This window comes from Phacochoerus africanus, chromosome 10 (genome assembly GCF_016906955.1).
Source record: "Phacochoerus africanus isolate WHEZ1 chromosome 10, ROS_Pafr_v1, whole genome shotgun sequence".
Classification (NCBI taxonomy): Eukaryota; Metazoa; Chordata; class Mammalia; order Artiodactyla; family Suidae; genus Phacochoerus; species Phacochoerus africanus.
The window spans coordinates 28,241,610-28,254,526 of NC_062553.1; positions in this window are offsets into that span (position 1 = coordinate 28,241,610).

Sequence of the window (12,917 nt, forward strand, 5' to 3'; positions counted from 1 at the left end):
TGGGAAGGTCACAGATGTGTTCATTTCTTTCCAAAGGCTGCACTGGTGTCTCCTTAGCAACAAGAATGTGTCCATGGCTAGAGAACAGCCCAGATTAAACCCTTCTGCACCTGGAATGCTCCTAGCTCAACTGCAAAGGGTTTTCGTCAACCATGGGAGGGGTGGGCACTCTGACTTCCGCATACAATTACCCCCTAAACTCCTGGGAACAACATGCCTCTAGCCTGGGAAGCCAACCCTGAAGTCCCAGTGGTGGTGGGTGGCACCCTCCAGGGCAGCCTGTGTTCATATTATAAAAAGTACCTCCCAGATCATCAAAGCCTGCATGACCAATGAGTGCCACTACCCCTTTTACAGCTGACCATGGACAATCCCAGGGGCTAGAATAGGGCCCTTCCTATTCTAGCTGTGTAAGGAGAATTGCAAACCTTGTAAAGAGTCTTGTATGGCTGCAAAAACAACCACCACCGGGACCTAGAGACACACCCCTTTGAGGGCAACTTTGACATTGATGGCAGCATAGCACATGGCAGAGAACCAGCAACCTCTCTACCATGTTGCAGACACCATGTATGACCTTGCAGAACATGGCACAGGAGTCCCTGAAGGGTACAGGACTTTGGAAGGCATCCAGCCATCTGAGCAGGATGGCCAAGCCCAGGTCCATTGAGAGTTGGTATCCTGGTGCTGCGTGGCAGAGAGAACCCCGGGCCCTTGTCTCACAGAGGTAGCTAGGAATGGGCCCTCAGCAGGGTGGGGGCTCTGCTGTCACCCCAAACTGGGCTTGCCTTCCCCACCTCCCCCACAGGCCTCTGCTTCACTGTCCTGGCCAAGCAGTGGCTGGCACACCCATCCACCAAGGCCTGAGCAAAGCTGAGGAGGGAGAAGCATGGGTCCGGCACCTAAGGAGGGCTGCCTGGCTCATGCCGTCCTGCTCTCATCCCATAGGATGCTGTGTCCTCTGCAGATGCTGAGTACAGGAGATAGAAAACTACAGAGCTCCCACTCAGTGCCATTTTACAGATGCACGCTTCTTCTCCCTCAGCTTCCAACTATTAAAATCAGCTGGAAGAAGGCAAAACGTGCCCAGAAGGAAGAGCGGAGAAATGCAGGAGGATAAATCCTACTGCCAAAGGGAAAGCATAAACCAAGATGCAAACAAGGGAACTGCCCAGGCCTACAGCTTCAGCACCCTAAAACTCCAGCACAGGGAGGATGCCTCCCGAAAACATGGTCCCCGGAAAGAGCTGCCTTTGTCTCTTAGGTACTGGGAAGATTTATTTTACAGATCTGTATTGATTTTTAGTTAGCTCTCGCTCTGTACTTTTCTTGAAAACAAATAAATAGTGGCAGAAATTTATTACTGCACAGAACTGAAGCAGGAAATGGCAGAAATTTCAACACCATTAAGCTTCATGTTTGCATGCACATGCTCTTGTTCTCTTCCTCTCTCTCTCATCTTTCTCTTGCTTCACATTAGAATATTTACTTCATTTTCTCCAATGAATAACACGGTGATGAACATGGGAATATGATCTCACTGTATTACACTGATAAACTATCAGTACACAAGAGCCAAAAAGCAAGAGTTTTTTGTTTTTTGTTTTTTGATTTTTTCTCTAGGTGTATTAGAAAAAAAAAAAAACTTGGAGAAGACATGTATTGGTTTTCTTGTGATGCATGTCCACCTCTGGACTGTTACTGTGGGCAGGCAGGATGACTGAGTACTAGGACTGAATGTTCGTGACACACATCTCCCCCTGATGTGGCCCAAGATTTAGGATGTCTTCTGTACCAATGCCATGTAAAGAAATTCTGGCCCTCCTGGGTTACCTACCACCCTGTCCATTGATTACTCCGGGGCAAGGACTTTGGGCTCTGTTATCAGAAAGTGGATTGGACTGAGAGAGTCCTAGGTCAACTAAAACAAGACTCAGAACTGCCTCCAAACACTCCGTAAATCAGATTAAGAGAGTCAGAGTAACAGTCCTAAAGCATGACTTAAGTTATACAGCCATCTGCCCTCACTCTACAATCCTTTGTTAAATAAATTTCACATCCCTAGTAAGTCATTCAACCTCCCTCTGCAACAGATTAGTTTGAAATAAGTTATGATTATCAGTAACTTTCTTTTTTCCTTTGGAAACCTCCATTTGATTAACCTAAACAAGAAGGGAAAAATGTTTGTTAGTGAAGAAGGAGAATTCTCAAAGATGATACTGCTTCTGGAGTTCCCATCGTGGCGCAGTGGTTAACGAATCCGACTAGGAACCATGAGGTTTCAGGTTCGATCCCTGCCCTTGCTCAGTGGGTTAACGATCCGGCGTTGCCATGAGCTGTGGTGTAGGTTGCAGCCGCGGCTCGGATCCCGCGTTGCTGTGGCTCTGGGTAGGCCGGTGGCTACAGCTCCGATTCAACCCCTAGCCTGGGAACCTCCATATGCCGCGAGAGCGGCCCAAGAAATAGCAAAAAGACAAAAAAAAAAAAAAAAAAGATGATACTGCTTCTAATACATGCCTTTTCACATAATGAGTTCAGGGAAAAGTTATAAACCCACATTCCTTTCAGCCCTGTGAAATTTTGAAAACTGTCTTTCTGGTGGGACAAAGGAGTCTGTCACACATCAGCAGTGTTTCTGTCTTTTGACAAACTGCTCTTTATGTTTCCTTTACCTTATGTAAGATCTCACCTGTTCAAGTCTTTAAAGGTGATGAAGGCATCATCATGGTTGACACGTCTTTCTGGAATTTTAAGTGAGAAATGTTTATTTTAATACAAGATATGATCTCATAGCTGACAATTATGTTGTTACGTATATCCAAGTGCCAGGGAAATGATAAGTATTTCTAGTGGTAAAAAATGACTTTCCTCTAGTAATACATCTTATAAATAGAATAATTGTATGAAGAATGAATTCAAATTAGACGAAAAAAAAAAAGATTTGTAAAAAGCAGACAGCACCTAAGAGATTTATCCAAAGGTCTGAAAGGTTTATACTAAATATATAATTATTCACTGTCCAGTGCTTCCTCAAAGGACCACTGTAGCTGTCTAAAGGAAAGGGTACATTAAAATGGGGGTGAGTTCTCAATTACAGGTAATCGAGCTGTGATTTTTCTATATAAAAGCATCAGGATATTAGTAGACAGATTCAGAAAGGCAGCACTCAGAGAAAAAAATATCTAGCTTTAAACTTCCAATTAACTTAAATTCTCTCTCTACTTTGCTAATCCTAGGTAAAGGATCTGTTGCCTGGAGGCACTGCCCTCTAGCTACTGAAGAGCTAGTGGCACTGCATTCTAGCTATTGAAGAATTCTAATTACTTTTTTGTTGTTGTTTCTCTCCTTTTCCGCCACTCCCACAGCATATGGAAGTTCCCTGTTCCCTGGCTAGGGATCAAATCCACAGATGTCCTGACCTGATGCCATAGTTTTGTCAACACCATATCCTTAATCCACTGCCCTGGGCCAGGGATTGAACCTGCATTGCCACAGAGACAATAGCTGATCCTTAACCTGCTGAATTCTCATTACATTTTATCTTTCTAGAATTGGTTGCTCTTTAGGGCTTGGCTTGCCCCAACAACTACAGCAGATCAACCTGACAATTGTCGAGTCAAGTGGGGAAATGTTCCCCACATTGTTTAAAGGCTGGTTTCAGCTTCCCTTGATATTTGTTTCCACTCTACCATGCAGTTAATAACTCAATATCCTACTTCAATCTAGACAATGCTATCAGAGTTGATGCATCAGATAACTACCACATTTTATTTAAGGGCCACAGTGTGATGGGATTCTCAGTGTCCCCATCTTTAGAAGAAAACACTGCCTTCCCATCCTTCATGTTTCCATAGGGGAATATTACCTGCACTTTGAGCTTTTATTTCATTAAGTGCTTCCTAGAGGAGGAATAGTGCTTTTTCTAATAGATAAAACATTTTACTTACATGTCTTCACTCCCTCCTCTGTGTGTGTGTGTGTGTGTGTGTATCCATGTGTGTGTGAGACTACAGTTGCCTGTGTTAAAGTGCAGTCTAGTCTGCTCTCTCCAAACTGGGGTTAACTTTATGAGAACAGGCTCTTCTGAGGTAGCAAAGTCTTGGATCTCTCTCTCTCTTTCTCTCTTTTTTTTTTTTTTTTTTTTTTAGTGTTTAGGGGGATGGGATATATGGCTAATATCATCAATAACTTGACATTTTTATCTTTATCTGATAAACTCTAGTGTCAAGTAGTTCAGAACTCAAACACAGAACAAACATGGGTTTTATTTAGTAGTTTCTCTAAGATACATACTTTGGGACATTGGTTGGAAACTTTGGGAAAAATGATACAAAGCAAAGGCTGGAGACCAAATAACTGGCAGCACCAGGGGGTGTGGCTTTAGGCATTAGCTTAAGTAAGATTAACAACGACTGGCTGAAACCTTAGCAATTTTCAGGGGCTCTGCTGCCCCAGGTGCCTGAATTTTACATTGGTGGAGATAATTTCTCATTTGTATAACCTGGACAAATATGTGAGAATTAGACTCTGGTAAATATGATTTCTGTGGAATTTGGACCTTCTCAGAGCCCTGAAGTTTTGACAGTGTTGATTGCAACACTGGTTGTTTGTATCTGGTGTGGGATTCCGCAGGTAGAGGCCATGGACATAAGACTCCATAAGCCTAAGAAGGAGGGCTCCTGACATGCAGTCCCTGCAGCAAGACCTTGACTTCCTCAGGCATCTGTGCCACAGGCACAATAGCTGCATGGATTATTAGCAAAGAAAACCTTTTAGTCCCAGGGAAAGCTCACTTTACAAACAGCAGAGTCTCAGTTATTGCTTCTGTTGGACTTTTCAGCCATGTATGCAGGTCAAGACACTGGGGCTTTGAACAAAAAAGGTGTCTGAAATCTATAAGTGTATTTGAGGCTTAAATTGTTATTATCAGATAGCTCTAAATTCTGCTCTCCTTTCATGTTGTTTTTAATTACCTCCTGGGCCAAGGAAAGGAATTGCAGTTTCTCCACAGGTTCTTAAGGGCAATACTGAACCAGACAGCCTCAAATATGTTAATTACACTCAGAAGTTACTATGCTTTTAGATGTAAGAAACTGAAAATTAAGGCTTACAGCCGCGTAAGGATGGCAATTTGTATTAATACATAAGAAAAGGGATGTCCTTATTATAAGAAAATATGTCATCTGCTTGAAAGAAGCTGAGAAATAATACAGTAAAAATATTACAGCACGGGTGACATCACCAAGATGGCAAATAGGAGGTCCTGGACTCTCTTTTCCCTCATGACATGGATCCAACAGAAACACATGTATCAACTCTCTTCGTGAGAAATCAAGAATATAGTAAGAGGATTCTGCACCCCAGGTGAGTTAAAAACTAGCACCACCAAGACTGGTAGGTAAAGCATAGACATGCTTTCACCAAAATGCCCACTCCCAGAACAGTCCCCTGTAGCTGGAAGAAAGCCTCCAGCTCCCAGCTTCTCCTGAAGAGCAAGTGAGGCTGCACATCTAACACCCCACTTCCCTGGGTTCTGCCTGAGTGAATGACTTCTCTCTTTCCTTTGAGAACCGATGTAGTCTGGAATTATTCTAGTCCCTCAAGGGCTAGAGAGAACAAAACAGCAGTCAGAACAACATGCAGGCACTCACCACAGCTCTTCTCTCTGGCTCCATGCAGGGTAGGTGGTGATACACCCCAGCTTCCAACTTCCACTACCAAAGAAACTGGCTTCTATCTTGCCTGTCTCAGAGATCTGACAGGGCCCAGCATATACTAGTCCCCGATACAGAACTCAAAGCCATTTTTTATTCATTTTTTATTTTTTTCTCAATGAATTTATTACATTTATAATTGTACAATGATCATCACAATCCAATTTTATAGGATTTCCATCCCACAACCCAGCACCCCCCCAACACCCTCTGAACTGTCTCCTTTGGAAAACATAAGTTTTTCAAAGTCTGTGAGTCAGTATCTGTTCTGCAAAGAAGTTCATTCTGTCCTTTTTTCAGATTGTACATGTCAGTGAAAGCATTTGATGTTGGTGTCTCATTGTTTGAGTGACCTCACTTAGCATGATAATTTCTAGGTCCATCCATGTTGCTAAAAATGCCAGTATTTCATTCCTTTTAATGGCTGAGTAATATTCCATTGTGTATATGTACCACATCTTCTTGATCCACTCCTCTGTCAGTGGGCATTTAGGTTGTTTCCATGTCTTGGCTATTGCAAATAGTGCTCCAATGAACACTGGAGTACATGTGTCTTTTCGAGTCATGGTTTTCTCTGAATAGATGCCCAGGAGTGGGAGAAGGAGAAATTGCCAACTAAGAATACTATTCTTTACAAAACTGTTTTTTTCAAAAATGAAAGAGAGATAAAGACTTTCTCTGACAAACAAAAGCTGAAGGCCTTCACCAGATTTGCCTTACAAGAAATGCTAAAGGGAGTTCTTCAACTTAAAATAAAAGACACAAGCAACAACATGATAATACAGAAAGTACAGAATTCATTGCTAAAGATAAGTATATTGACAAATATTAACATATTAGTATTACAACGCTAGGTAAATCGCTTTTAATTCTCATATAAAACTTTTTAAAGGTATTAAAATAACTATAACACATTAATGAACATATATATAAGTTGTGATATCAATAACAAAGTGTTGAAAGGAATAAAACTGTAGAAATTTTGCATGCAATAAAAATTAACTTGCGAGAGAAGGCAAGATGGTGGAAGAGTAGGGAGACACGCTCACCCTCTCCCACAAATACAACAACAAAAAAACACATCTACATGTTAAATGACTTGCATAGAACAACAACTAAATGCTGGCAAAAGAACTTAAACTTCCAATAATGGCAAGAATCTGATGACATAACTGGGTAAAATAAGAGAAAAGAGAGTGAGAGAAGGGGAATCGGGACCAGACAGGCACTCCCAAAAGGGAACTGTGAAAGGAGAAAGGGAACCCACACCCTGGAAAGTCACCTAATTGATGGAAAGATCAACCGAGTCGGAGGGATCTCCAGACACCGAGAAGAGCACAGCAATAAGTCTGGGATCTGAAAAGCAGAGTGAGAGCCGAACAGATCATCTGAACTACTGGCACAGTCACCAAAAACCAAGATGTTTGGGTGGGGGCTGGGCACCAAGACCTCGGCTCTCCTGAGGTTAGTCCCCAGGAGCGGGCTGGGGTTGGCGGTGCGGAGACAGCCTGGGGAACTAGGAAGCGGTTGGTCAGGTTGGCAGTGTGGAGATAGCTTGGGGGACTAGGAAGTGGTGGGTTGGCTTGGTGGTGAGGAGACAGCCTGAGGGATTAGAAAGCCGTGCCTCACAGGTGGAGGGAGCAATATACTAAGGGCTGGGGAGTGGAAAGTCACAATAGAGGAAGCCTGGGAAAAGAGCTGGACCCACAGGAGAGACAAGGCACCAGTGTTGGGGAGGGGAGGAGAGGAGGGGCCGGCCGCCATAGAATACTCTTTGCACCCCAGTGAGCATGCTTGCCCACCAGCTAGCAGAGAGCAGTGCTACCCAGTGCATACCCCCTCCCCTCCCCTGGTGCCTGACCTGAGGTTGCCTACCATCCTAGAGGGCTGGCCTCACCACTTGCAGGAAGTCAACCACCTCAGGGGCTTTCCCTACCCTGGCCTGCCCACCCTCTGGAGGGGATACATTCCCACTGAGCAGCACCTAGCACCACCAGCCCCCTGGAAGAGCTCTGCAGCCCAGAAACGCCAGAGGAAGCTCTGCCCGGCCACAGGAAGTCTGCCACCATCGTGCTGGGCAGTCCTGCCAGTTCCAGCTGCCCAAAGTGCCCCTTTGTCTCCCAGTGGCCTGGCTAGCCGCTCCCACCTTCAGGAGGTGCTGCACTCCCGTGGAGCAGCTGCCCAGCACTGCCAACCCCCTGGAAGAGCTCTGTGGCCCAGAAGCACTAGGGCAAGACCCGCAGGGCAACAGGAAGTGTGCCTCCATCGTGGGGCTCCTGCCAGTTCTGGCTGCCCTGGGGAAGTGCTTCTTTGTCTCCCAGCAGCCTGCCTAGCCACTCCTGCCCTCAGAAGGTGCTGCACTCCCATGGAGCAGCTGCCCATAACTGCGTGCCCCCTGGAAGAGCTCCACAGCCCAGAAATGCCAGAGCAAGCTCTGCCCAGCACAGGAAGACTGCCTCCATCATGGTGTGGACCTGCCAGTCCCACCTTCCCTCAGGAAGTCCTCCTTTGCTTCACAGTGACCCTGCTAGCCCCACCACCACCCTCGGGAAATGCCCTGCTGCCTCAAAGAAGACCGGCCAACACCGCCAGCCCTTGGGAAACACTCCACAGCAGTGCCAGGGCAAACACTGCCTGGCCATGGGGAGTACACCTCCACCAAGAAAAAGAAAATAACAAGCAAGATGAAGAGGCTCAGAAACCACTCCCAGTTAAACCAACAGGAGAACTCACCTAAAGCAGTCAAAAATGAAACAGACCTCTGCAGTCTGACAGACTTTGAGTTCAAAAGGGAGATAGTGAAAATACTGAAGGAATTAAGAGAAGATATGAACAGTAATGCAGACACCCTCAGAAAGGAACTAGAAAATATCAGGAGGAGCCAAGAAAAACTAGAACATTCATTTGCAGAGATACAAACTGAGCTAAGAGCAGTAAAAACCAGAATGAATAATGCAGCAGAACGAATTAGTGATGTGGAAGAGAGAATAATGGAAATCACCCAATCAGGTCATCAGACAGAAAACCAAATCAAAAAACAGGAAAGCAATATAAGAGACCTATGGGATAATATAAAGTGGGCTAATCTACGCATAATGGGAATTCAAGAAGGAGTATAAAAAGATGAGAGGATGGAAAATATATTTGAAGAAATTATCACTGGAAACTTCCCAAATCTAAAGGATACTGAGTTCAAGATACAGGAAGCACAGAGAGCCCCAAACAAACTGAACCCAAATAGACCCACACCAAGACACATTATAATAAAAATGGCAAAAGTTATTGATAAAGGGAAGATCCTAAAGGCAGCAAGAGAAAAGCAAAATGTCACTTATAAGAGAACCCCCATAAGACTATCAGCTGATTTCTCTATAGAAACTCTACAGGCCAGGAGGGAATGGTAAGAGATATTTAAAGCACTGAGAAAAAATATGCAACCTAGAATACTCTCTCCAGCAAGAATATCATTTAAAATAGAAGGGGAAATATAAATTTTTTCCAACAAATAAAAGCTAAAATAATACAGCAATACAAAACCCATTCTAAAAAAATATCAAAAAGGTTTCTTTAAATCAAAAAAAAAAAAAGAGAGAGAGAGAGGAAGAACTAGGATGGAGGAAACCACAATCAGAGAGCAGTCACTCAAATAAGTCAGCATACAGATCTAATCATGAACAGGTATAAAACAAAATAAAATTAAAAAGAAAGAAAGAGACATCCAAAATCATAAAATGTGGATAAGGGAAGTAGGAAATAAAAAGATTATTTTTTTAAATTTTTTTCATTTTTTAATTTTAGTATGGTAGTGAAGTGTTTGAACCTACAGGACTATCAGGCTAAAACACAGAAGGGGTTAACATACTTAAAAAACAGGGCAACCACAAGCCAAAACCAAACATTGCATTCACAAAAAATGAAAGAAAAACACTCGAGCAGAAAATAATTGGAGACCATCCAACTAAAAAAGGAAAGAAAGAATGGAGAATCATAGAATCAACTGGAAAATGAGGTTTAAAATGGCAATAAATAATCATATTACCAATTATCACTTTAAATGTCAATGGACTGAATGCTCCAATCAAAAGACACAGAGTGGCTGAGTGGATAAAAAAAATAAAAATCTTCAATCTGCTGCCTACAGGAAACTCACCTTAGGACGAAGGACACATATAGATTGAAAGTGAGGGGGTGGGAAAAAATATTTCATGCCAATAGACATGACAGGAAAGCAGGAGTTGCAATACTCATATCAGACAAAATAAACTTTAAAAATGAAAGCCATAAAGAAAGACAAAGAAGGACACTATTTAATGACTAAAGGATCCATTCAAGAAGAGGATATTACTATCATCAACATATATGCCCCAAATATAGGAGCACCCAGATGCATACAACAAATATTAGTTACCCAGAAATAAACCCTGACACCTATGGTCAGTTACTCTTTGACGAAGGAGGCAAGAACATAAAATGGGAAAAGAAAGTCTATTCAGCAAGAATTGCTGGGAAACCTGGACAGCTGCATGCAAAGCTATGAAACTAGAACACACTCTCACACCATGCACAAAAATAAAGTCAAAATGTCTTAAAGACTTAAATATAAGACAAGACACCATCAAACTCCTGGAAGAGAATATAGGCAAAACATTCTCTGACATCAACCTCATGAATATTTTCTCAGGTCATTCTTCCAAGGCAACAGAAATAAGAGCAAAAATAAACCAATGGGACCTAATCAAACTGACAAGATTTTGCACAGCAAAGGAAACCAAAAAGACACCAAAAAGACAACTTACAGAATGGGAGAAAATAGTTTCAAACGAGGAAACTGACAAGGGCTTGATCTCTAAAATACACAGACAACTTATACAACTCATCAGCAAAAAGCCAACAACCCAATGGAAAAATGGGCAAAAGACCTGAATAGACCATTCTCCAAGGAAGATATACAGATGGCCAACAAGCGCATGAAAAAAATGCTTAGCATCACTGATTATTAGAGAAACGTAAATCACAACTACCATAAGATTCCACTTCACACCAGTCAGAATGGCCATCATTAATGAGTCCACAAATAACAAGTGCTAGAGATGGTGTGGAGAAAAGGGAACCCTCTTGCACTGTTGGTGGGGATGTAAGCTGGTACAACCACTTTGGAGAACAGTATGGAGGTACCTTATAAATCAATACATAGAACTACCATATGACCCAGCAATCCCACTCTTGGGCATATATCTGGACAAAACTTTCCTTAAAAAAGACACATGCACCCACATGTTTATAGCAGCTCTGTTCACAATAGCCAAGAGCTGGAAACAACCCAAACATCCATGAAGAGATGATTGGATTAGGAAAAAGTGGTATATATACACACTGGAATACTATTCAGTCATAAAAGAGAACGACATAATGCCATTTGCAGCAACATGGATGGAACTAGAGACTCTCATACTGAGTGGAATAAGTCAGAAAGAAAGGTAAATGCCATATGATATCACTGGTATCTGGAATCTAATATACAGCACAAATGACCATTTCCACAGAAAATAAAATCATAGACTTGGAGAACAGACTTGTGGCTGCCTGGGGGGAGAGGGAGGGAGTGGGAGGGATCGGGAGCTTGGGGTTAGCAGATGCAAACTATTGCTCTTGGAATGGATTTACAATGAAATCCTGGTATGTAGCATTGAGAACTATGTCTAGATACTTACATCACAACACAGCAATGGGAAGAAAAAGTATGTATACATGTATGTGTAACTTGGTCCCCATGCTGTACAGCTGAAAAAAATAAACAGATTAAAAAAAATTAACTTTCTATCAGCAAACTGTTATAATTATGGTATTTTACAAAGGCTCCATGGTAAGTACAAAGAACTGCAAAGAAAGTACTGCAGTTGTTAATACAAAAGAATAATAAAAAGGATTCTAAACATATCAATACAAACAAAATACAAAAGAAGATGGCAACAGAAGAAAGAGGAACAAAAGAAAAACAAGACAGAAAAAAACAATAAAATGTCTGTAATAAATCCTTTCCTATAGTAATTTCTTAAAATAAAAATAGATTAATCTTTCCAACAAAAAAAAGTCAGAGAATAGCTGAATATATTTTTAAAAAATAAAAAACAAATAAAAACAAATATATGCTAATTATAAGAGTCTCGCTTTAGATTTAAGAACACACATAGGCTGAAAGTAGGATGGGGAAAGATATTCCATGCAGGAGCTCCCACTGTGGCTCAGTGGTAATGAACCCATCTAGTATCCATAAAGAGGAGGGTTCAATCCCTGGCCCCACTCAGTGGGTGAAGGATCTGGCATTGCTGTGAGCTACAGTGTAGGCTGCATGCAGATGCAGCTCAGATCTGGCATTGCTGTGGCTGTGGTTGTGGCTGTGGCTGTGGCCAGCAACTGCAGCTCTGATTCGACCCCTAGCCTGGGAACCTCTATATGCTGCAGGTGCCGCCCTTTAAAAAAGAAAAAAAAATAATCCATGCAAATGGTAACCAAAAGAGAGCATGATTGGTTACACGTAATAACAGACAAAATAGACTTTAAGTCAGAAACTGTCACAAGACACAAAGGACATGAGATAATAATTAAAAGGGTTGATTCACTAGGAAGATATATTAATTATTTAATTATTTACATAGACATAACAACCATCAGCACATCTGTTAATATTAACAGAATGAAGGGAGAAATGATAGTAAAATAATAGTGGGAGACTTTAACATCCCATTCTCAATAACAGGTAGAACAACTGGACAGCAAATAAACAGTGGACTTGAACAACATTATAAATGGATCTAACAGACATATATAGAACATTCAACCAAACAGCATTAAAAAAAATAAAATGCATTCTTCTCAAGCACACACAAAAATTCTCCAGGATAAATCACATGATATTTCATAAAACAAGTTTTAACAAATTTAAGAAGATTGAAATCGTATCAAGGATCTTCTCTAATCATTATGGGATGAAAGTAGAAATATAGCAGAGGGAAAACCAGAAAATTCACCAATAGGTGGAAATCAAACAATACACTGAACAATCAGTGGATCAGAGAAGTGAAATGAGAAATTTAAAAATATTATTTTTTAAAAATTTAGACAAATGGAAGCACAACATACCAAAATTTGTGAGTTTCAGGAAAAGCAGTACTAAAAGGGAAGTTAATAGTGATAAATGCCTAT